Raw genomic sequence first — 21,371 nt, 5'->3', positions numbered from 1 at the left:
CTGTATTATGGGCATTATAAAGATGAACTGAGTTAGTAAATACTTAAAACACTGCTTAGTACATTACTTTTTCTAGATATATTACAAGTTGAGGTAGGAATTGTAGTTACTTCTCATTTGTGAGAAGTTAGGATTTGTGGGGCATGAGGCTCCCAGTGAAGCAGGATTGCTAAGTGGGGAGTGGGAGCACCTGCCCTGTGTTAACTTCAAGCACTGCTCATCCATGCTATGGGAGGTGCTGAGACATCAGAGAGCTAGCACTGAGATAGATAGGATGATACAGTAGAGGGCAAGGGAATTTAGAGATTGGCAAGGATATAAAGTATCAGATTCTGATTCTAAACCAAGAAGAAAGTAAAATAGAGAGGGCTAATAGTTTAGGAAAATACATACTGGAATATAAAAGTTCTATGAGGCAGAAGCTTCTGTTCTGTGATGTTCACTGCTATGTATTCCCAGTGCCCAGAGCAGTGTCTGGTAGAACTGGTATGCTTGTGGCTTTGAATGTAAACCCTTCCTTCTACTAACAGAAGAATAGGGCAAGTAACCTAAACTAAAACCAGTGGAAACAAAGCACAGGATGCATGCAAGTTTCTGTATTTATAAGCCAGAAAATCACAAATAATCACAAATTCCAGCAGAGTGTGACCATGAAGAATGGGACCCTCCTTTTTCAGTACTAAGTTCTCTGAGGAATACAAACAGCAAATGGTCTTTGATGATGATGATAGAAACTAACATGTGCCAAACTCTATTCTAAGCCATTTCTACTAGTTCATTTTAATCCTCACAATAACTTTATATTAAAGTATATTACTTTTCCTGATTTATAGATAAGGGAAGCACAGAGAGGTTAGTTGACATGTCAACACTCACACAGTTAGTTAGTGGAGTTGGGACTGACAATTAGGCACTCAGCAAATCTATGTTGTTTTGTAAACACAAGAAATGTATTAGAACCCCTAAAGCTGACTTCTTGAACCATGAGTGAGCACATCATTGGTGCAACAGTATTTTGAACTGATACAAATAATCAATCAATAATCAAATACAAGAGATATCCCACTTATATACAAGCAAGCCTTCAACTGATGGAAACTATGATGAACGAATTTTTATGTATATCAGCAAAAACTTTGCTTTTATTAATACCCTCCATTTCCCATATCTAAATTAGGAAGAAAAACCTGCAGACTTACTGTTATCAGCACTGAGCCACCCTTCCCCCATTGTTTGGGTGTGCATCTTTGAATCCTCAGGCTCAATGAAAGCAGGTGCTTCACTGAGAGGAATGACACAGCTGGGTACTGAGAATTCTGTCATATCAAAGTGATATGGTATGGTATTAATTCTTAACAGTAAAGAAACATATCCTAACTTTAGCTCTCTTAATAAAAAAACACTGTGCATAATTTAAAACCATGTCCCATTACTTATGGTCAGGTAGAAGTGGAATATTTTCAAATTTGTGAAGGATCACGTAAAAATGATAAAGTATTTTTCAAATAGAAATTTCTTTCCTTTTCTTTCTTTTTTTCATTTTTTGCAGTACTGGGGTTTGAACTTAGGGCTTACACCTTGAGCAACTCCACCAACCCTTTTTTTTTTTGTGGTGTTTTTTTTCAAGATAGGATCTCACATACTATTTCTCCAGGCTGGCTTTGAACTTTGATCCTTCCAATCTCTGACTCCTGAGTAAATAGGATTACAGGTGAAGCCACTGAAACTGATGGATAGACTGCCAGAGGTCCCAAAAGGTGATAATTGGGTGGAGACACTTCTCCTTCCCAGGAAACTTCCCTTTGTACCTGAGAGACATCTCTGCCCTTGGGCAACAAAAAAGGTTATAAAAACCCAATTTTCAACCTGACTCACGGGACCACTGGTTTGTGGTTCCCCCTGCATGCCCCCATGCAGCCTTTTTCTTCTCTACAAATAAAATCTTTCTGCCCTCTGCTGCTTGAGTCTGGCTGTATTTTAATTCTCAGAGTGTATCCAAGAACCCTGAACACCTGAAAATTCCTGTGTGTCTTCTGTGCATCATATTTGGTGACCACAGAGGGACACTTCTTTACCTGAGGTCAGTACAGGTTGCACCAAACTGGAGGGGACTGCCTAGGAAATGGTTGTGATTGTCTGGCACTCCAATGGAGTCTGTCTTCTAGGAGAGCGCCTCACCCCCCGAAACCCTGCCAAGGCTTAGCTGTGGTGGACCTCTCAAGCTGACTCACTCTCTTTCTCTCTCTCTCTTTCCCTCTCTCTCTCCTCCTCTCTCTCATTAAGGAGGGTTTCTCCCTTGGGAACCTGAGGAAAAGCTCTAAGCCTTCTACAGGTGTAAGGCAGGCAACCCAAGAAATCAGAGTCTGGCTGGGGGCTTATACCAGACTGCCAATGCTACAGGGGCAGAGCTAAAACCTCAGTGAACCTACGCTTTTCTCCTCTCAACTCTCGGCTCCTTCCCTCCTTAAACTCCTTCCCTTTCAAGATCTGACCTGCTTATGAAAATGTCTGAAAACAGCTGGTAGAAAGGAAAGTTTCTCTTCAAGCTATAAGGGTGCTCTGACCTGGGCAACTCCCCGGTGACACCTGAAGGCTGAAGATTCAACTTCCTGACCCACCCTGAGGCTCCAAAGGTGGCTAAGTATCGCAACCCCTCCAGCCATGTCTGTGGTAAACAGACAATCAGATCTCTACACTTTCTTCACGATTCCCATGCCTGAGATTGGAGGTCACCTCTTGCTTCCAGTGCTCCAGTACTGCCTCTGCCAGGATTGACCTAGATAGCAGTGATGACCAATAATACCTGATGGTTGAGTCTGGAAACTCTCCTTCACCCAATCCTCAGCTTCTTCTTCCTCTTTCCTTTTAGATCAGGATGAGTGGCCTCTCCGCTTTGTCCTAAACAGCAGTGGGCTTCCGTCTTCAGCTGAGTCTGGGAGAGATCCCTACATCCCCCATGACAGACACCAGAAAGTGCTGCTCTCTAACTTGGGCTTATCTGACTAAGTAGGTTCCATAGTCTGCCCTCAGGGGGAAAAAAAAACCAGTTAAAGAGACCTCAAAGGTCTTCTATGATTTTGTCCCTTACTACAGGAAAACACAAAACAAAACAAAACAGTGCCTTCAGATGCTCCTGCTCTATTCATAGAAAATATATATGACTCATAGGATATATAGAGGGACAAAGTCTACCTCTTCAGGAGTTCCCGTCCATGCCTCTGCAGGGGTCCTCTCTCTGGCCTTGTAAGCCCTCTTGGTTACTTTGATAGAGTTGTTTTAAAATTAAAAGCCTTCAGCTGGTAGAGGAGAAGCTCGTACCTGGGTCACGAGGCAAACAGGCAAGTCAAAATGAGTAGATAAAAAAATTGATCAGAGGGCACTCTGGTGGGGTGGTTGTAGCCGGACTTACCTAAATGTCTTCCCCATGACCTTAGCCACAGGTGGCAGGGGCAGGAGAGCAAGGGAGAGAGGGTCGCCGTCTCCCATGTAGAGTATTTCTTCACCTGGGGATGCCTAGGTAAAAGGAGAAAACCACTGTTAACGTGATCAATTTTCCCTAGCTTCCCTTTTTAGATGGGGAAATCAGGCTTCAAGGATCCTGGAAGGATTTCCCCCTTGCCTGCTTACTAAAACACTGGAAAGACCTTCATCTAGAAAGTCTTCAGCCAAAACAACTCAAGTTTTTCTGAACACAGGCCTAGCCACAGTATCCTCTGGGAGATGGGGAAAGATGGCCAGAAGGACGGAGATTAATTATAATACTATTCTTCAATTAGATATGTTCTGTAAAAAGGAGGGAAAGTGGATTCAAGTCCCATATATTCAATTTTTCTTTCACCTAAGAGACCACCCAAAATGGCTGAGCAAATGCAGGCTGGATACCCAGACCATGGTGACCCTTTCCAAAAAGCCCCCAAACTCTCTTGAGGAACCAGAACCAAAAAAGCCCATCTAATGCCCAAGGGCCCCCAATAATGACATTCTTCTCTGGAGGAACAGCCAGTACTAGATCCGGCAGCTACAGCTGGGGATGATTATCACTTAGATAAATGTAGCCCAACATGCCTATCTCAGACTGGGCCCTCACAGGAGGAGGAGGGGGAGGGAGAAGAAAGACAAAGACATTGGATACCTAAAAGGGAACCCCGATTCCCAGTTCCAACAGGAGATCAGGCAGTACCTAGGTATGATCCTAAGTGGGATCCTGAAAAGGACAAGGATGAATGGAGCTGTAACCATTTCATCCATTGCATTCTTGAGGATCTAAGGAGAGCCAAGGTAAAACCCCTTAATTACTCCCAAGTCAGAGCTGTGCAGCAAGGACCTGTAGAAACCCCATAGCTTTCCTATAGAGACTTAAGGAGTTTACAAGAGCATACCAACATTGTACCAGAGTCACAGAAAGAGGAAATCATCCTAAAAGATAAATTTCTAACACAGCCCCAGATATCTGTAGAAAGCTTCAACTGGAGCCAGCATTTCAGCTATTCCTTTCTCTCCTGACCCAGGTCCTCCAAGAAAATTACTGTTTGAGGCATATCAGGCCAGCCTCTAGATCATTATTTCACTAAGCTTCTAGCCTCAGAAATCCCTACTCCTCTGCTAGGGCGAGACCTTCTAACTTGGGGGTGTAGCTCCTTTTATCCCCAGCAGAGTACTTTTTCTTGCTCCTGATAGAGGAACAGTAGACCCCTCACAGTGTGGACAGACAGACATACCGTGGGATGGGCACGAACAGCGGTCCCAGTGCTAATTCATCTAAAGGATCCCTCTTGGTTTCCCTATCTAAATCAGTATCCTTTAAGACCAGAAGTTAAGGAGGGACTAATTCCCATAATCAAAGACTTAAAAAGATGGGGAATATGAATAGAATGTTCCAGCCCTTGTAATACTCCTATTCTTGGTGTCAGCAAGGGACCTAACAAATGGAGGCTAGTCCAAGATCTCTGCCTGATCAATGAAGCAGGAGTGCCTCTCCACCCTGTAGTTCCAAATCCCTATACGCTTTAGCCCAAATACCTCCAGGTACTGCTTACTACTCTGTCCTGGACTTAAAGGACACCTTCTTTAGCATTCCCTTACATCCTAAAAGTCAACCTATCTTTGCCTTTGAGGACCCCACAGGAAAGTCTGGACAGGTCACCTGGACTGTCCTCCCCCCAGAGATTCAGAGACAGCCCCCACCTCTTTGGGTTGGCTCTAACCCAAGACTTGGCAGAGTGGCAATATCCACAAGCTCCTCTGCTACAGTATGTAGATGACCTCCTGCTCTGTGAACCGACTGAGCCTGTCACTTCACAAGCCACTGAATCCTTACTAAACTTCCTAGCAGACAGAGGATAAATAATCTCTAAAGAAAAAGCCCAATTGGGTCAGTCCAGGGTTACATATTTAGGTCTTTATATCAAATCCCTAAGGAAACACAAAAGGATCTCCAGCCCTTTATTAAATGGGATGACAAATCAGTAAATACATTCTACCAGTTAAAAAAGGCCTTTATGACAGCTCCAGCCCTGGGTCTCCCAGTTCAGGACAAGTTTCAATTATATGTCTATGAAAAGGGAAGAATGGCCCTGGGATTGGTGACTCAGCCCTGGGACATCACTCCCCAGCCAGTGGGCTACTTAAGCAAAGAATCAGATCAGATAGCCAAGGGATGGCCAGGATGTCTTCCAGCAGTTGCTACAGTTAGCCTTCTGGTGCCTAAAGATGAAAAACTGGTCCTAAGCCGGCTCCTGCCACTTTACACCCCACATGACCTAGTGAGAATTTTAAACTCAAAAGGGAAGTTATTCTAATAGTTTTCAGCATGGATTGCAGCTGTAACTGGAATCAGCTATAGGGTGATTGTGGATCATGTAACTAAAAAACCTAATCAAAGTAGTAGAGAGCACCTCAGACCAGGTAGGCCTTGACATTAAGGACATATGAAGGTCTTTATTGTCTCTTGCCTGGTCCTAGATTTTGTTTTGGCTAAACACAACAATGGGATTAGACTATGAGCACATGATAAAAGCGAGAGTACACAAGGGAGGAGTGAGGATAGGTAAGACACCTAAAAAACTAGCTAGCATTTGTTGTCCCTAACGCAGAGAAACTAAAGCAGATACCTTAAAAGCAACTGAGGCCAATAGGAAAAGGGGACCAGGTACTAGAGAAAAGGTTAGATCAAAAAGAATTAACCTAGAAGGTAACACCCATGCACAGGAAATCAATGTGCCCTGTATAGCCATCCTTATCTCAACCAGCAAAAACCCTTGTCCCTTCCTGTTATTGCTTATACTCTCTCTACAACAAAATTAGAAATAAGGGCAAAATAGATTCTGCTGGGTATTGAGGAGGTAGGGGGGAGAGGGAGGGGGCGGAGTGGATGGTAAGGGAGGGAGTGGGGACAGGGGGGAGAAATGAACCAAGCCTTGTATGCACATATGAATAATAAAAGAAAAAAAATAATTGAGCAAAAAAAAAAATAAACAAGACCAATGTGCTATTGCCAATACTTCCTGTTGCACATAAATAAACACTTCAGGCATCCTAGAGGAAACTGCAGACTACATTCTCCAACAGGCTAAGTGGCTGCAATAACAGTCTCTCAAAACTCAGGATTCTACCTAGGTAAGGAACCAAATAAAATCCTGGCTCCCCTCCAGGATTGGTTCCTACCTGTTCTGGGGCCTATAGTTGCCATTATCTCTTGCTTGTGTTTGGGCCTTGCATTTTAAACTGACTTGTCAAGTTTGTTTCCTCTTGCCTAGAATCCATCAAACTACAGATGCTCCTGATGAACATGAAAATGACTCTTCTCATGGTCAGCCCTGATGCTGCGGGCCCCTTCATCGCCCCCTGTCAGCAGGAAGCAGTCACTGAATAGACTTATCCCTGTCCCTAAGAGGAGTTAGGGTGATCACTGAGAGAGGGGAATTAAAAGACGGACTGCAGGAGGTCCTAAAAGGTGGTAATTGGCCAAGGAGACACCTCTCCTTCCGAGAAAACGTCTGTTTGCACCTGAGACACATCTCCGTCCTCAGGCAATAAAAAAGGCTATAAAAACACAATCCCCAAGTTGACCCACAGGATCACCAGTTTCCAGGTCCTCCTGCATGCCCCCATGAAGCCTTTCTCTTCTCTATGAATAAAATCTTACCGACCTCTGCTGCTTTCATTCTCAGAGTGGACCCAAGAACCCTGAAATTCCTGCCTGTCTTTTGTGCATCAGAACCTGGATCTCAAGTAGAAATTTCTTGAATGTAACATATGTGTAGCACTATGTGTCCAGGAAGGAGGTTAGGACTAAAATCCAAGGGACCTTGGAATCTAGTCTTTACCACTGTGTGCGAGCTTCTGCAACTGACTAAGCCTCTTTGGCCCTCACTGCTGGCATAAAAATGACACTGGCATAAAAGTGGGAACCTTGGGTCTTTTTACTGCTGTAAAATTTTATGGCTAGGACATTTCCTCAGCCTCTCTCTTCAGAAAAAGAAAACAATATACTTAGCACAAATAAGGTACAGCTGATTTCCTACTGGCATGTTCCAGAAACACACACACCCCTAAATATGTTTTGTTTTGGAGACAGAGTCTCACTATGTAGCCTAAGCTGGCTTGGAACTCATGATCCTCCTGCCTCAAGCCTCATAAATGCTGGGATTACATGCCTGACTTCTTCTCATTCAACTTTATCAAAGTACAATGAAAGTGACTAATGTCTAATCCAATCAAGATCAAGATGTAAAACTTTCATATCATCCCCCAAAGTACCTCAGTGTTTTTTCGTAGATTCCCTCCTGCCCACAGTTTCCAGCCAATCACTGATTTGCGTTATTACATATTAGTTTTACTTGTCCTAAAACTCCAAATCGATGAGATCACTTGCTAAAATGGTGACTTCTTTTGCTCAGCATGTTTTTGAAGTTTATTCATGTTACGTGGATCAGTTTTTTGTCCCTTTCTAGTACTGAGTAGTATTGCATTCTGTGGATACACAATTTGTTTATCCATTCACCAACTGACTAAGTTGTAGTTATTCAGCTCTTTGTCAGCACTGATTTGAATTTCAGCCATTCTAGGAGTATATAATGGCCCACTGTGGTTTCAATATGCATTTTCTGACAATGAATGATGTTTGACATTTGAGCTAAATTTTGATAACATATGTATTCCAATTGCAACTGAGTACAGTAGTCTCTATTAAGGCATTTGGATTATTTTACAAAGTAAGATTATATCAGTGTCCGTCTGTCCCTCGTCCTTCCCCCCCCCCCCCCCACGGTAATGGGATTTTGAAACCAGGGTCTCACCCTTGCTAGGCAGGCACTCTAGCACTTCAGTCACTGGGCCACCTAATTTTAACAGCATAAGCCACATCAGCTTATGGAACTAAGATTTCTGGATAAAATGTCACTTTGGTCTCATATTTCTCTTCAGCCTTGACTAAAATAAGCTCTCACAGGCCAGGTGGAAAAACAATGTTGCCATCTCTACTGCCACCGTCTGGTAATGTTAAAAAGAAATACAAAGGGTGGACCACGGAAAACTTGTTCTTGGTCAACAGAAGTCCTATTTCCAGTTTAACTCTTTGTCACGCACGCCTTTGATACTGTGGAATGCATGCAATCAAACTTGCTCTTTAGGTTTTTTTTTTTTTTATTACTTTTTAAGAAGCTACATTACAAAAGTATCAAATAGCAAATCCTGTAGTTTCTCTAGATTCTGGGAAGATACTTTTTGAAGTTCTTCCCTTTCGATTTGTTAGAAGAACTTTGACCAATTGTCATAGAGCTCCATAGATACCCTATGTTGACGATAACCGAACTGTTTCCTAATAGAAATCGTACACGGAAGAACCCTGAAAAGTCTGCAATCTTTTGTGTCTTTCAGCACAATGGCAGATGTTCGCTGGGTTATGCAATGACTGCTCTGCACACCCACAAATGTTGACCCTATCCTTTTTCATCTGGCCTCCCGCCCGGGAGCCACCAGATCACATGCTTGCTGATGTGCAGCTGCGGAAACCTGGCGGTCGCAGGGAAGGGAGCCAGAGGCTCTGTCTGGCCTCGGCTCATTGATTTGCAGGTCCCTCCCAGGTGGTTCTTCCCTGGGTGGGCACTACCGCGGGCGGGCCCCGTGAGGCTGCACCTGCACCTGCACCTGCCGGGGTTCCGCCCGAGGGCGTCCCTGCACCGGACAGGCCGGTCGGGCTGGTCCCTGAATGGGCTTCCCCTCCGCTGAGTCCCCTTGCGCCTGACAGCTCCGCCCGGCCAGCCAAGATGTCGGTACCCTGGATGGGACACACCTGCGCCGGTACCCTGGATGGGACACACCTGCGCCGGTACCCTGGATGGGACACACCTGCGCCGGTACCACCGCCCGTCCCGGGAGTGTCGCCGGCCCGCCGCCCCTCGATTGTCCCGCCGCTCACCGGCTTCGGCCTGGCGGGCGCCGTGCAGGAGCGGGGTGCTGTCCGTGTTCTCGTCCTCATCATTCACAGCCGGACCCCGGGCCGTTGGCCTCATGATGCCTGCCACAGCTGAGGTGCTGGCGACTCTGCAAGGAGTTGGCCCCGCCCCATCTGGCCCCGCCCCCGCCCCTTCTTGTCACCGAGGTCCCGCCCTGAGCCGGCCTTGCCTACTCCGTCCCCCACCATCTTAGGTTCGGGCAGCTCCGGCCAAGTCTGGGCGGGGAAAGCAAGGTTCCGGAGTTCCGGCCTGGTGGGCGGAGCCAGCGTGGCCGCGGGTGCTCTTGGGAACGTCCGGTTGGCGACCATTGTAAAGCGCGAGGCCGCGCTGGAGGACCTGGGTGACTCGAAGCCTGGGGTCTTGCACTGCCACTTGAGCCTCTAAGTAAGACTCGGGAAGTGGTGCGAGCTTGACGCTCAGCTGTCAGTCGCCAAAGTGATAGGAATATTAGCAGCCTTTGTGCCGTTTACCCCGTGACTGCTGGTCTTTCCTAAACTAGCTTTTGAGGTAGAAAAACTGCAGATGGAAATAATAGAGTCCAGTGAAATAGCCGGTTCTCTAGTTGAAAAGAGCCCGATATAGGGGTGTCCTGTGGTTCAGCCTGTCTAATCCTCTGCTGTGTGCGTTTCCTTGCAGATCTAATTCCCTTAGATTCTCCTAGTTGCTGACTCTAAGAGGAACTAGGAAACACGAACCAGTGGGGAGCTGTTGTCTGGGCAAGAAAGGTCATCTCTGTGGAGACAGACGGATAAGATAAGATGTGGTAGTTGCCAGCCGGGAAGGTTGCAAGCAATAATTCAGTGAGCCAGGTAAGAGGATTGTGAGGTCCAGGTGGGAGGCCTTCTGCGGGCATCCCTAAGGTTCCTGATCAAATTAAAACATGAAAGATCCGGTGACTGAAATTGCCAGGTGTGTTTCAAACTCTGAGGATTGTAGAGCTGTTCCATTCATACTCGAATATGTACACAGTCACCGAGCGGATACTTTTTAAATGTGCATTTTGAGCCGGGCACTGGTGGCTCACTACTTTAATCCTGGCTACTCAGGAGGCAGAGATCAGGAGGATCGTGGTTCGAAGTCAGCTGGGGAAGATAGTGCCAGAGACTCTATCAAAAAAAACTATCATAAAAAAGGGCTCCTGGAGTGGTTCAAGGTGTAGGCCCTGAATTCAAGTAACAGTATAGAAAAAGAAAAAAAGTGCATTCTGAGTCGGCAGGCCTGGTGTGGAATTTTACCTGTCAACACTGAGGGGTCAGGTTAACTCATAATCTGTAAAGCTAATTGTCCTCTATAGAACAAAAACTCTCTAGAACAAAAACTCCAGCCTCCCTACAGTCCCTTTTCCCCCTAAGCAAAGTGGGGATTCTTGATAGCAGACTGAATTCAGATTTCATTCACACCCTTGTACCCTCCACTTCCACCATCCTTCTCCTGGGAGTGGGGCCTGTAGAAGCAATACCATATTCATACCCCTCTCTCTATTTCCCTCTCCCTCCCCCCATTGGTTCTGTTTCTCTGAGAACCCCAACACATCTGAGGTGGGTGAGTGGGTCATCTTCCAGATGACCACACTGAATAGTAAGGTTATAAAGGACTTGGCCAAGGAAATAAAGATTCCAACAGTCTTGAAAGATTTCAAAGTAAAGCAAGTCTCTTTTTAAAAAAACTTGTTAATTTTTAATTTTATTTTTACTTTTTGGAGTACTAAGGTTTGAACCCAGGGCCTTCCACTTGCGAGACAGGCCCTCTACCACTTGAGTCATGCACCAGAACCTTAGTACATTTTTTATTTGAGAAGTTTTAGGTTTGCAGAAAAGGTTCAAAGTCAGTACAGTGAGTTTTCTATACCTTTTGCCTAACATGATCTGTTATCATTAGTATGACACACTTATCACAACTATTAAGCCAATATTGATAAGTGTTATTAACTGAAATTCATAGTTTCTTTGGATTTTTTTCTTGTCCCAGGATCCATCTAGGATGCTATGTTACATTAAGTCCTTGTGTGTCCTTGGGCTCCTCTTGGCTATGATGGTTTCTCACACCTTCCTCATTTTTGCTGACCTTGACAGTTTTGTAGAGTATTGGTAGGATTTATAGAAAGTCTCTCAGTTTGGATTTGTCTAATGTTTTCCTTAAAATTAATTGGGTTGTTTTAGAGAAAGGCTGTAGAGCCATTCTCCTCACATAATTTCCAGAGAATGTGCTGGCAAGATGATTTATCACTGATGATTACTACTAATTATGTTAAGCTTCATTGCATGCCTGAATTAAGGTCTGTTAGATTTTTTCCACTGCAAAAAAATTCTTTTTTGGTGGTACTGTGGTTTGAACTAGGACTTCACACTTGCAAGGCAGGCACTCCATCTCTTTAGCCATCATTACAGTCCAAAATTATTGTTTTACTCCCTTTCTATACTTTGCTATTTGGAAGGAAATCAGTATGTGCAGCCTACACTTAAAGGGTGGGGAGTTATGCTCCACCACTTTGAAGGCACAACTGTTTTGTTATGGGAGACTTGCTATAACAAGTCTCTTGCTATAGAGTCTAGGTTATTTTATACACTGGATTTAAATCCCTCCATTATTGATCATACTCTGTCATTTATTTTCTTGATCAAATTGTTTCAGATTTGGTGATTAGGAGTACTTTCTTTTGGCTCCTGTATCTTTTTACATGCTTCCATTGTTATGGTTTTGAGCAATGCTTTTCTTTCTGGTAGAGTAAGATGTTTTATCTAGGTTCATCTTTTTTTTTTTATGGTATTGGAGTTTGAACTCAGGGCCTCATGCTTTCTAGGCAGGTGCTGTACTGCTTGAGCCACTCCACCAGCCCTTTTTTGTGCTAGGTATTTTTGAGATAGAGTCTTGCCAACTGTTTACTTGGGCTGATGTTAGACCATGATCCTCCTAATCTCTGCTTCATGAGAAGCTAGGATTACAGGCCTGAGCTACCACCGCCTGTGTCTAGGTTCATCTTGTATGTTCTCTGCCCCTGTTATTTCTCCAAAGAGAATGGTATTGGAAACTAACATCTGGGCCCTGGGTAGACCTTCCTAGACCTAGTGGAGGTACTTTATTGCTGTTGTTGTTTTTGTTTGATTTAGAGTCTTCCCAAGAGGATTAAAGAAAAAAGTGTAAGACGACATTTCCCACCCCTTATATGTGGCATTTATTTTCTGATTGCACAATACTATAAAGATTGTTGTTGATGGTACTCATTTATTTTTAGTTGGTAATTCCTTTACCAACACTCTAGACCAGTACTGTTCAGTAGAAATACAATTCGAGCTACATATATAAGTTAAAATTTTTTAGTAGCCACATTAAAAAATAATAAAAAGGCAGAATTAATTTTATAATACATATCATTTAACCTACTATATCACAAATTATCAATTGCATACCTACCCAACATAAAATTATTGACATATACTCTTTTTCTGTATTAATCTTTGATACCCAGTGCACATTTTCAGTGTCGTCTTTCTCCATGGCTGCCACCTTCTGTGTGCATCACACACTGTTCTGTTCACTGATCCTTGCACATATCATGTTTGCCTTGTGTTGTTCCCTCCACCTGTTTGTTTATGTGTATGGTGAGTTCCTATCTGTCCTTTTTGGTAAATGTCACCTTTTATTTAATGATTCCTTGATAATCTTTTCCTTACTCAGTGCTTTTGTGTATGCTGTATACCTCTTTACTGTAGCACATTGTTTTAGAGCTATCTAAGACACTCTAATAGTAGGTGAGTCATTGCTTTAGATCTGGAATTTTGACTTATCTTCCATTTCCAGCTCTGAGTAGAGAGAATGGATATTTTTGAAGCCCTATATTATGTGTCAGGCCCTGTCCTGGTTGCTATGGGAGTATGAAAGGTATATAAATATGCCTTCTGCATTCAAGGAGCATACAAGTACCCTGAAGGAAATATTTCTTAATACTGTCCAAGGAAAAATAAAGTACTGCCCTGGCAGTTATGAAAGTTAGGGGGAATATTTTTATTTATAGATTCTAGAGAGCAAGTTTTAAATGAATAATGTATTTCCCATAGAAGAGTGGTAATATTTTTAGGAAGGAATTTTAAAATTAGTCTGTGCTCCATGAGGATATTTTCCCATATCTTCTTATTTTTTTTTGTTTTTTGAGCAAAAGACCAGAGGTTTATTAGCAGAGAGGAAAAGAGAAGAAAAGCCCCTGTATGGGGTGGGGGTGGCTCAGAAAAGCTGAGCCACTTTCCCCATATTTTATTTAGGCAGCTGTTCTGTCAGTTGTCCTCAGACAGTGATCAATATAAAAACAAAATAAGATGGGAAAGGTGCAGTTTTCTGTCATGTTTATATGAAAGCATACGTTCATGATTTTCATAGCAGAGTTTGATTTTCCTCAATACTCTACAACTTGACAATTGTGTAATTCTTACCTCATACAGACATGTGAGCATATTTGTGTGTGTGTGTGTGTGTGTGTGTGTGTGTGTGTGTGTGTCTGTCTGTCTGCCTGTTACTGACAGATTGAACCCAGAGCCTCACACGTGGTAAGCAAACACTCTACTGCTAAGCTGTATCCTCAGCTCACAAGTATTACTATTGCCATTTTGAAGAGGAGAACTAATAGATGGAAATTGAATGAAGTGATATGTCTAAGGTCAGCAACAGTCACTATTACAATTAAGATGTATTGCCTTTCCTTGTATTCAAATCCTAGGATGATACTTCTTTATAATTCCCTTATTTTCTATACCTTGTGTGTTTCCTTTGCATGTTAAAACTAATTTCCTCTATCCCTCCTTCTAACTCTACATCTCTCTCTACCTCAATCCCTTCTCTTCCTTCCCTTCCTTCCCTTTCTTTCCTGGTGCTGGGGCTGGAACCTGGGGACAGGATTGCCAGCTAAGCACTCCACTACTGATCCATGCCCCCAGCCCTATATCTTAAAACTTTTGAGCACAATTTTGGTTAGTCTTGAAAATCATTTTAATGGTAAGTATATAAAATGTGAGATTGTTAGTTGTTTACAAATTATGTGGCATTTCATTTGTTAGTTTTCCTTGATGGAGGGGGACACTAAAAAAAAAAAAAGATGTAACTAATATTGCCTCTGTGAAAGCCTGGCAGAGATGATATCTAAAATTTAAATATCCTGAAAAATTTAAGGAAACATAGTTTTATCTCTTCGACTTCAGAGAAATTTAAGTCAAAATTTGCAAATATAAAACATCAATGGAGCAGATAGTATACCAACTGAGGGAATCATACAAGAAACAGAATGACCTTCAGAAGTGAGCTAAAAATGCATACAAAGCAACTGAAAATTGAGTGATGCAGGCAGATTAGAAGATTAAGGTTCAAATCTGTCCTAAGTGCATGTGAAACCACAGTGTTATTGAATCAGCCCTTCCTGATAGTCCTTTTGGGTCCCAGAATTCTTTCTACCTAGACATTCATATATTTTATGACTAACAAAAGGCATAGTGCCTCAGGAACTAATGGTCAGAAATGAAACCCCGAACTCAATAGAATTTAAAAAACACTGTATTAAGGCAAAATTGATATACAAAACACTGCACACATTTAATGCATCCAGTTAGATGAGGTTAGCTAGTTGCCTGCACCTGTGAAATTATTGCCACAGTCAAGCTATTAGACACATCCATCTCCTTGGTTGTTGTGAGAACATTTAATGTGAGATCTACCCTCTTGACTTATTTATGTTTTTTTGGTGGGACTGGGGTTTGAACTCAGGTCTTCACACTTGCAAAGCAGGTGCTATATTGCTTGAGCCATACCTCCCGTCCATTTTGTTCTGTTTATTTTGGAGATGGGGCTGGCAAACTATTTGCTTGGGCTGTCCTTGAACCACAGTTCTCCCATTCTCAACCTCCCAAATTGCTAGGATTACAAGCATGAGCCATCAGCACCGGGGCCACTTGACCTTTTAAGTGGATAGTACAGCCTCATTAGTTGTAGACATCATATTGTACAGCATAGCTCCAGAATTTATTCCTCTTACATAACTTAAAATTTTATACAGATTTAATAACAACTCTCCATCTCACCCTCCTTCTAACCCCTGACAACTTTCATTACATTATGTTTTTATGAATTTAAGCTTTAAAAATATAACTCATTAAAACTTGGATTTTGAATGTCCCTCAAAGGCCCAGGTGGTAAAGGCTTAGTCCCAAACCTGTGGTGCTATTGGGAGGTGCTGAACTTTTAGGAGATGGGTCTCGTGGAAGGAAGTTAGGTCATTGAGGGTGTGTTCTTGATGGAAATGTTAATCCTCTAGTCCCTTTTCTTCATCTCTCTTCCCGGCTACCCATGAGATGAACAAATACGCTCTGCTATGCACTCTTGCCATGATGTTCTGTGATGCCGCAGTTCCAAGGCAACACATCCAAGTAGCCATTGACTGAAATCTCTGAAACCGTGAGCCAAAATAAACTTTCCTCCTTAAAAAGCCTTCAGGGAAGCCAGGCATTGATGACTCACTTCTGTAATCCTAGCTACTAAGGAGACAGAGATCAGGAGGATTGAGGTTCAAAGCCAGCCTGGGCAAATAGTTCACAAGACCCTATCTGTAAAAAAAACCTATCACAAAAAAGGGCTGATGGAGTGTCTCAATGTGTAGGCCCTGAGTTCAAACCCCAGTACCACAGACACACACAAAAAAGAGGCCTTTAGGGACATTTAAAATCCAAATTATAGCAAGGACTGTCCAAAGTTTGTGTGGGATTGGACTGGGGTCAGGTGTCTGTCTGTTGACCTCTTTATTTCTGATGTCTTCAATTATGTTTTACAGTTGTTGTTTTCATAGTTGACATTTTGATTATTTAGACGTGGGAAGGTATACAATGACTGCTATGATGCAGGCTTAGGGAAATTACCCCACCTTTGGACTTGATTGCCAAACAACATAACAGTGGAAAAAGAATTCCAATCATTACTCAGTTAAGCCCAATCATCCCTACCCTATCCCCTTTTATCACTGCACAGCAAGTGATCTGATTTGAAAACCTAGATTATCTTTTATTTCAGTTTCTTATGCCCTATAGTCTTAAGGGAAATAGATGAGCATAATCCTTTAAAATCATTTCAGTATACATGCCTTAACAAAAACCTTTTCATTATGAAAAAGTTTAAGTGTACACAAAATTAGAGTATAGAATAATAAAATGCTATTAACTATTTACTCCAGTGATTACTGATATTTTTCCAAATTTGTTCATTTTTTAATTCATTTATTCATATGTACATACATTGTTTGGACCATTTCTTTCTTCAGTGGTTAGTAGTTCTCCTTGTAGAGGTCATTTACATTCCTTGTTAAGTTTATTACTAAGCATTTGATTTTTTTTGAGGCTATTGTAAATGGAATTGTTTTTCTATATTATTTCTCAATTTATTCATTGTTGGTGTAGAGAAAGGCTACTGATTTTTGTAAGTTGATTTTGTATCCTGTTACATTGCTGAAGCTGTTTATGGTATCTAGGAGTTTTTTTGGTCTTTAAGGAATAAAGTCATGTCATCTGTGAATAAGGATACTTTGACTATTTCTTTACATATTTGTATTCCTTTTGTTTCTTCTTCTTGCCCTATTGCTCTGCCTAGGAATTCCAGGACTATGTTGAATAGGAGTGGGGAGAGTGGGCACCCTTGTCTTGTTCTTGACTTTAGGGAAAATGGATTCAGTTTTTTCCCATTAAGTATGATGTTGGCTATAGGTTTGTCATATAGCCTTTATAATATTGAGGTACATTCCTTCTATTCCTAGTTTTCTTAGAGCTTTTATCATGAAATAGTGTTGAATCTTACCAAAGACTTTCTGTAACTATTGAGACGATCAAGTGTGGTTTATGTCTTTGCTTCTATTAATGTGCTGTATTACATTTATAGATTTGCATATGTTGAACCTCGCTGCATCTCTGGGATGAAGCCGACTTGCTCTTGGTGAATAATCTTTCTGATATGTTGTTGGATTCAGTTTGCCATTATTTTATTGAGGAATTTTATGTCAATATTCATTAAGGAGATTGGCCTATAGTTCTCCCTTTTGGATGTGTCTTTGTCTAGTTTTGGGATTAGTGTAATACTGGCTTCATAGACTGAGTTAGGCAGTGTTCCTTCCTTTCTATTTCATGGAAAAGTTTAAGAAGAGTTGGTACTAGTTTTTCCTTAAAGGTCTGGTAAAATTCAGCAGAGAATCCATCAGGTTCTGGACTTTTCTTTTTTGGGAGGCTCTTTATTGCTGCTTCAATTTCATTATATGTTATAGTCCTGTTTAGGTGATTAATATCCTCCAGGCTCAGTTTTGGATGGTCATAAGTATCTAAAAATTTGTCCATTTCTTCAAGATTTTCCAATTTATTGGAATATAGGTTCTCAGAGCAGTCTCTGATGATTTTCTTGGTATTTGTTGTTATCCCCCCCCTTTTTCATTTCTGATTTTACTAGTTTGGGTCTTTTCCCAAACTAGTAAACTAGTCAGATTTGTCAGGCACTTGTCAACCTTGCTTATTTTTTTCAAAGAACCAGCTTTTTGTTTTGTTGATTGTTTGTATGGTTTTTTTGGGTCTCATTTCATTATTTTTGGCCCTTATTTTTATTTCTCTCCTTCTGCTTTATTTGGGTTTTGCTTATTCTTATTTTTCTCGGAATTTGAGATGTAGTATTAGGTTATTTACTGGAGGTCTTTCTGTCCATTTAATATATGCAGTCATGGCTATAAACTTGCCTCTTAGGATTGCCTTTGCTGTGTCACATAGGTTCTGGTAGGTGGTATTTTCATTTTCATTAGCTCCAGGGACCTTTTGATTTCCTCTCTTATTTCTTCCGTGACCCACTGATAGTTGAGCAATATGTTATTTAGTCTCCAATTATTTGCATATTTTCTGATATTGCTTTTGTTGTTGAGTTCTAGTTTTAATGCATTGTGATCAGATAGAATGGAGGGAGTTATTTCTGTTTTCTTATAATTGCTGAGGCTTGCTTTGTGCCCTAAGATATGATCTATTTTGGAGAAAGTTCCCTGGGCTGCTGAGAAGAATGTATATTGTGCTGTTGTCAGATGAAATATCTGTAGACATCAGTTAGGTCCCAGCTGGTCTTAAACTCATAACCCTCCAACCTCAGCCTCCAGAATACTTGGATTTCAGGTATGCATCACCATGATGCCTGGTTTGTGCTTATTTTAAAAAATTGTAGTAAAAGTATAGTTTTAATAATGTACTTTTAAAATATGGTACTGAAAATTGTATATCCGTTGTATCCCTCTGGCACTCTCATGTTGAAAATATAAAATAAAAAAGGAAAACAACTAACCGTTTATTGTTTTTCAGGTATACATATGGGAAGCCAGTGAAAGGAGATATAATCCTTACATTTTTACCTCTGTCGTTTTGGGGAGAGAAGAAAAATATTACAAAAAAATTTAAGGTAACTTTTGCAGATATTTTATCACTGGTAGTGGGGAAAATTTAAACTTTTTTTTTCTAGAAACAAGATCTTGTACTGAACTAACAAAAGTGGGCTATAAGAAAATGAAGCGCTTTCCAAAAGCATTGGAAAAGTGAGAATGTACCCACTTATAGTGATTAAAATGCAGTCAGAGCATTGTATTGTTGTGAGTTTTATTTCTAGTGTTTGAATTCCTAAAATGAAAAATAAAATTGAACTTTTAAACAAAACAGATAAATGGATCTGCAAACTTCTTTTTTAATGATGAAGAGATGAAAAAGGTAATGGATTTTTCAGATGGGCATTCTGAACACATGGATTTGTCTATCCCTGGGCCAATAGAAATTGTAGCCACAGTGACAGAATTACTTTGAAGTGAATGTAAAGCTGTCTATGTGCTGCTCCTCTGTCGTCTCTCTCAGTGTAACTAGCACTTTCATTTGAGGTATTTGTTGCTTTTCTAAAGATGTTAATGAATATTGAAATTATCACAACTATTAACTAGTTTAACTTTTAGGACTCTTTCATAATAAAAGTGAAACTTATTTTCTATGCAAGTCTGTACTTCAATCATGTGATAGCTATTTGCAATACTTTGCATTTCTACTCTTTTCTTTATTTTTCAGCCTGAAACCACAAGAAAAGCTATCTTCCTTCTTTCTTTCTCTCTCTCTCTTTCTTCCTTCCTTTCTCTCTCTTCTTCTCTCTTTCTTTTCTTCCCTTTTCTTCCTCCCTCCCCTCCCTCTCTCCCTTTCTTTCTTTTTCTCTGTTTCTCCTTCTTCTTTCTTTTTAAAAATCACTTAGTCTGACATCTTAACTAGATAGTTTTCTCCTTTAATAATAAAATAAGAGCTAGGGGTGTGACTCAAGTGGAAGAGCTCCTGTCTAGCAGGTACAAGGACCTGAGTTCAAACCCAATACTGGAAAAAAGAAAATAAAAGGAAAAAGATTAATTATTAGAACCTGTCAGTATTTCAACAAGTTTAACCAATTACTGAACAAGCAAAGTACCATTCTTTCAGTAGCTCTAGTTTGCTGATGTTCATGTCACTGATGGAGTAGTAGGGGTGTTTAGGAGTCTGTAAAGAACATAATAGAATGATGTGGTTCTTTTAGTGTCAAAGCCAATATGGAAACAAGGCTTGAGTCCTCTGATTTCTTAATCCCCTCAAACCCATTTGGCAAGTAGCATATATGGAGAAATTAGGTGGATAGAAATTGTGGTGAAATAATATTTTTGCATTGTAAATTGTGCAATTCTCCAAATAGGTGTCTCAAGAAATGCAAGTGCCAATGTGTTTTTCAAGCAGCATGATTACATCATTGAATTTTTTGATTATTCTACTGTCTTGAAGCCATCTCTCAACTTCACAGCCACTGTAAGTTGGTATATTTCTTACAAGTCTGTAGTAATAAGTTCAATTCAATGAAAGGGAAATAATATTTTCCATGTTTATTTAAAAATTTAACCCAAAAAGTAGATAATTATTTTTCCTCTTTAGATGTGTGAGACACGTAGAATTGTTTACAAATGGCCTTTGTCTAATATTATTTTTTTAAAGTAGGTCCTAACAACAACAAAAATATTTTCCTGAAAATTTATTTAATAAGCAATGTAGATTTATTTATTGAGGCTTTTATTAATGGGCAATCATAAACTTAGTTTAAACTTGATTTTAGAATGAGTACTTTTAGCTGTAGCAAAGATATAGTATTCAAAATTATCAACAAATATACTCTTTTTTTTTCAGAGACTGTTGAAGTAATATTACCTGAGTAAATTTTGGTGGTGTACAAGACATTGTGCTAGGCTGGGCTTGAAAAGCTAAGAAAGACCCAGTCCCTAGCTTGAAGTTCACAGTGTTTGTGATGGTGACAAGAAACTAAGCATAGAAGTACAATTCCAGGCAATGTAATATTAGGATCATGAATTAATTTCTATAGGGATTTAAAGCAGGGACTGGTATACTTTTTTCTACATAGCATTGGACACTAAATATTTTCTGCTTTGTAAGCCATACGGTCTCTTGTCACAGCTACTCAACTCTGCCATTTTATAAACAAAAGAGAGTGGCTATGTTCCAACTAAATGTTACTTATAGAAATAATAGATTGGCATGCCTGCTTGCTAGTCCCTTAATTTAAAGAAAGTAGTGGGGGAGTCTCTTCTTCTTGAATATATGAAGAAAAGTTTTAGGTAGTTCCTGATTTTAATGACCTTGGTAACATAGATAGTTTGAAAGGCAAGTAAAAAACTGTGAAGCTGCAAATGATCATTTCCAAATGAGTAGAGTGGAACAATGGGAGTTCACTGAGGGAGCACTGGTTTGGGGATAGGGGTGGGGGTTATTAAGGGATGTTTTATGAGAAAGGAAGCTCTAAATGATGTATTTCAAGATTGTTAGTGTTTTAAATGTTTGGACACGGCAGTGGGAGGTAGAGAGTAAGATGAGCTGA

The 21,371-nt window shown here is 40.8% G+C and overlaps 2 long non-coding RNA genes across 3 annotated transcripts in view; one reads left to right on the top strand and one right to left on the bottom strand.

Moving 5' to 3' along the window:
- Positions 1–16: 16 nt before the first annotated feature.
- Positions 17–9,558, bottom strand: LOC141424817 (uncharacterized). Of its 2 annotated transcripts, XR_012449749.1 has the most exons (4): positions 9,419–9,558; positions 3,410–3,513; positions 3,193–3,318; positions 17–1,316 (listed from the first exon to the last, which is right to left on the bottom strand). It is a non-coding gene; the product is annotated as an uncharacterized lncRNA (long non-coding RNA). The 2 variants fall into 2 exon arrangements; XR_012449748.1 differs by having other exon boundaries at positions 17–3,318.
- A 370-nt stretch (positions 9,559–9,928) lies between these two features.
- Positions 9,929–21,371, top strand: part of LOC109676122 (uncharacterized) — a 56,131-nt gene continuing 44,688 nt past the window's right edge. The window contains exons 1-3 of the long non-coding RNA XR_012445420.1: positions 9,929–10,264; positions 18,797–18,893; positions 20,184–20,293. This is a non-coding gene — a long non-coding RNA (uncharacterized lncRNA). The remainder of the gene's footprint in view (positions 10,265–18,796; positions 18,894–20,183; positions 20,294–21,371) is intronic.

The sequence above is a fragment of the Castor canadensis genome, chromosome 1 (genome assembly GCF_047511655.1).
Source record: "Castor canadensis chromosome 1, mCasCan1.hap1v2, whole genome shotgun sequence".
In the NCBI taxonomy this organism is placed as follows: Eukaryota; Metazoa; Chordata; class Mammalia; order Rodentia; family Castoridae; genus Castor; species Castor canadensis.
This window is presented reverse-complemented; position numbering and strand designations above follow the sequence as displayed.